This window comes from Sorex fumeus, unplaced genomic scaffold (genome assembly GCF_029834395.1).
Source record: "Sorex fumeus unplaced genomic scaffold, SorFum_2.1 ptg000075l, whole genome shotgun sequence".
In the NCBI taxonomy this organism is placed as follows: domain Eukaryota; kingdom Metazoa; phylum Chordata; class Mammalia; order Eulipotyphla; family Soricidae; genus Sorex; species Sorex fumeus.
Window position 1 is genome coordinate 15,297,373 of NW_026606132.1, and position 4,765 is coordinate 15,302,137.

The window sequence follows — 4,765 nt, forward strand, 5'->3', positions numbered from 1 at the left end:
ACCAATTCTACCAATATTCTGATCTTGCAAAGTAATGGCTAAAACAATGCAGTGGCTCATCAATTTTTCAGCCTTCATGCTGCCATATAAAAGTGCTGAGACTCCAAATGTGGGCATTTTGTTTCTTCAAATCTCAGATGGAACTGGAATCATAATTATGCATTTAATGTCAGATTATTCACTCATATGTGATATGGAGTAATCATTTTTAAGAAATCAAAGTAAGAAGCAATGATTTATGAAAACTAACCCTGAGATATTGTCACATGAATTGACAACAAAGCCTTCTAAGGTTGAGGACGATGGTGTGTAGAAAGGACTTTGGGGTAGTGCGGAGGGGTACTGTCACTCTGATGGTTGGTGCAGTAGAATGTAAGCTTAAAATGATCATATCAATGATATTATAAACTATGATACTTTAGTAAAAATGTAAGTTCCTTGGGCTGAGGAGGTAGTTCAAAAAATCGAACACGTGAGTTGCATGGGCGAATCCTGGGTTTAATCCCCACTACCACATGGTCCACTAAGGATTGCCTGCAGTGACTCCCAAGCACAGGGTCAGGAAGAGACTTTGAGAACCACTGGACACAGTCTCAAAATAATACATACCAAATACTTTAAGTCCCATATAATTACATGAAATAGATTCATGTGTTTAAGCATGCATCATAGCATGTGGCAATTATAAAGGGTACAAAAATGCAAAATACACAGATACATATAGACTGAAAAAGACTTGCATAAAATTTTCATAAGGATTTTCTTGAAGATATAGCCTAGTTCGGTTATTGGATTTCTAGGATAAAAGAATAATTCTTTCAGAATCTGGACTAGAAAAGCAAATCATCTGCAAATAGGAAAAAAATCTGATTTCTATCCTAACTTGAAAGGCCAGAGATCATGAAAATATACCTTTAAATTCTCAAGGGGAAGGAAAATGAGAACTGGGAAAATTGTGTCAAAAAATAGTTACCATTCAAATACAAGGGTAATAAGCAGACATGCTAACAAAAGAAAAGAACTAAAATACCATGGGTTCTAAGAACTCTTCTTTAAAACAGGAAAGCAAACAAAATCTTTATTTCATGAATAAATCTGTAGCTAATTAAGAGACGATTCAAAATAAAGACCTTATGAATAGAACAGCTGTGGAGTAGCGCAGGGGTCACTGAGATTTCGATCCTTTGGATCATAAAAGTAATAAAAGGAAATTTTGGAAAATATCTTCATGAAACTGGATATGGGCATTAAAGAACTTGAAGATGTAGAAGGAATGATGACATAATTCACAAAAATTCAAAGATGGAGGACCAGGGAGAGGAAAAAATGTGAGCTAGCTAATGTCCTCATCTTTCACAATGAGCAGTCAATTAATACTATACAAAAAGGAAACATTTAATTAAAACCAATAATGAGTCCGATTTTTCTGTGTGGTTATGATCACTTTATTACTCTTAAGGGATATTTTAAGAAATACTATTTCTTATTATAATGAAGTGTGAATATGAATTGAAGCATTTTCTTTGGTTTCTGTTCCTTTTCTTATTTGAGAAAATTCAATTATACGCACACACACACACACACATATACACACACATGCTTATACAAGTAAATGTTAGTTGCCTTGTATTGATTCTAATTTTATTCTCTGCTAAAAAGATGTTTGAAAGAGTATGAGTCTAATTGCTATTATGAGTTCATTTTATTTGGTGGGAATTTGAGTGTAGATTTTTTTATTCCTATAATAAATTATCTATGTTATTTTCCTAAAGATGATACTATACTATTTTAAGAAAATTTTAAATTAATTTTTCTTTTAAAGAGTAGCATGAAATAAACATAAACAATCTAGTTACAGAGTTTCGAACAGAAGTCAGGAGCCACCTCCAGTGTAAGTTCACACCTGCCCTGGTTAATCAATGTAAACTTAGACAATATAATTTAACTTCTAGAAATCAGTTTTCACATTTTAAAAGGCTATCCGTCTAGGTTTAACATTTCTATAACTAAATAGAATTTACTGTTACCATTTTCAGTGTTTTCCTTGATTCCAGAGGCAGGTGAAGTCGGGGTAGGGAGACAAGAAAATAAGAGAAAAGCTTTTATGCAAGTAGCTTATTTGGGGATGTGACCGCAAGGAGCAAGAATAGGGAATTCATTAACCGTGAAACGGGCAAGGAGGGAGAAATAATACAGGCATATGACACAGATCTGCTCATGACTGTAGGTAACTGCTGCATTACTCCACTAGGCTCTTCTGAGTTACTGCATAGGATGAATCTCAGATTTTCATCCATGGAATTCAAGAAACATTTACTGAACTTTCGTTCTAATCCTGTAGAGGCCAAATGTAAACCCATAATTAACCCGAAAGTGGCATATGAAATACAGAATACTCAGTTACATTGGATTATATTAAAGCAATTATATTTTATTGTAATTACAGTTCCAATATTGCATAGAACATACATATACTAAAATTATAGAGGTTTAGGTATACTGAAGTTATTCATGCTTTTTATAGATTTAATGAGCATCATAATTTTCTTAGTGAAATTTCTACACTTTTCATGAAACGTTAACCCTTTCATAGTTGTGATTGTGCATGAGTGAATGCTGATGTCTTACACAATAGCATCCAAAAAACCTACAGTAGAATATGAGAGGAACAACGAACAGATTCTCATGCTACTGAGGGAACCATTCTCAGATGATCTAGTTACATCATAGTACATGATTAGAGGACTGGCTTAGCAGCAGTGGAAGGCCAGGTAAAAGGCAATATAGGATGTAAGAATATCAATCACGATTTGAAAGGAAAACACCCAGAAGTATGGGTTCTATATTCTATATTTTATTATTAAATAGTGGTCTACGGCCATACCACCCTGAACGCGCCCGATCTTGTCTGATCTCGGAAGCTAAGCAGGGTCGGGACTGGTTAGTACTTGGATGGGAGACCGCCTGGGAATACCGGGGTGCTGTAGGCCTTGGGCTGGAGCGATAGCACAGTGGTAGGGCGTTTGCCTTGCATGCAGCCAACATGGCCGACCCGAGTTCGATTCCTCCGCCCCTCTCGGAGAGCCCGGCAAGCTACCGAGAGTATCTCGCCCGCACGTCAGAGCCTGGCAAACTCCCCGTGACGTATTCGATATGCCAAACACAGTAACAACAAAGTCTCCAATGGAGACGTTACTGGGCCCGCTCGAGCAAATCGATGATCAATGGGAGGGCCTTATTAAATAAAACTAGGGGATATTATTATCATCCTCATCAGTGTTGTCATTATTTACTTTAACACATGCCTTAAAATGATCAAACTAGCAAATTTCAGTTTGCCTATAAATATGCACAAGAGAACTGTATTAAGAAAGATAGCTCAGGGCCAGAGTTTATATATAGCTAACTTTCCAGAGTATGGAATGTAGGGAGCTTGCCTTGCATGGTGTCAACCCAAGTTTAATTATTCTGCCATCACATATGATTCTCTGAACTGACCAGGAGTAATCCCTGAGCACAATGCCAGGAGTAAGCCCTAAGTGCAGCTGGATTTGCCATCACTTTCCCCCACCCAAAAAATAAATAAATAAAACAATAAAGATATCTCAAAAATTAAACCTGGGATTGACCCCCAGCACGACATGGTATCCCATGAGAAATCACCAGGAGGGATGATTCAAATATAGTCAATCAATCTAAAGGAAAAACAAAAGTTATTAAGAACAAGAGTGTTTCCAATTCTTTTGTTGACCTTCAGATTCAACATTAGAGTGCATTTATATCTCAATTTTTTCATGTATAGTTACATCTGTGCTGGAGAGATAGCACAGCACATAGGGTAGTTGCCTTGCATGCGGCCAACCCACCCAACCCAGGTTCGATTCCTCTGCTCCTCTCGGAGAGCCAGAAAGCTACTGAGAGTATCTTGCCCGCAAGGCAAAGCCTGGAAAGCTACCTGTGACATATTCAATATGCCAAACACAGCAACAACAATTCTCACAATGGAAACATTACTGGGCCCACTCTAGCAAATCAATGAACAACAGGGGGACAGTGCTACAGTGCAGTTCAATCCAACTTGATTTGCTTTAATAAAGCTTACTATTTTTTTTATTATCAGGAAATTGTTTGGAGTATCACATCTTGGAATGGAACTCTTATGTGAATAGGCCCTATATTGTGCTAGAGACTCTTCCTTGTCACAAGTTTTCTTTTGTTTCGTCTTCAGATAAACTATGGAGAACTTTTTCTATTTGCTACTGGAGAATAAAAGTTATTCCTCTTTTCTTGTAAATTCCAAACCATCGATGTATAATGAGTTTTAACAACAACCCACGTATGTTGACAAAAGTCACAATATTCTTCTGCATCCATTATTTTCAAAGAATAGTACGGCATAGATCCCTGCAGAAGCAAACTCTTACTGATTGGCCAAGGAGGTCATTCTACCAGGATATGTTTAATTCTCTTATGTTTTGTTCTTGTTGTTGTTGTTGCAAAGTTTATGCAATTATTTTGAGAACTTTCCCCCTCATTCTGAAATCCTCCAATGCTTTATCTTTTCTATGGAAGTGTAGCTTTTTATCATCATGATATGAATATCCACACTTTTCTACTATTTGCAAGTCCCTATGCTATGTTTTGGGATTTAAGAGGCATAAGGTTAGTAAGAACATGCCTTTGAAAAAATGTGGAACTTCTTTTCAGTAGTCAAGTGAAGAAAATATGAATTCATTATGTATATTTAAAATTCAAATTTAGTTTC

At 36.5% G+C, this 4,765-nt stretch overlaps 1 non-coding gene across 1 annotated transcript; it reads left to right on the plus strand.

Annotated features, from left to right (window-relative positions):
- Window positions 1–2,870: 2,870 nt before the first annotated feature.
- On the plus strand, window positions 2,871–2,990 carry LOC130038446 (5S ribosomal RNA). The gene has a single exon (XR_008794684.1). It is a non-coding gene; the product is annotated as a 5S ribosomal RNA (ribosomal RNA).
- Window positions 2,991–4,765: the final 1,775 nt, after the last annotated feature.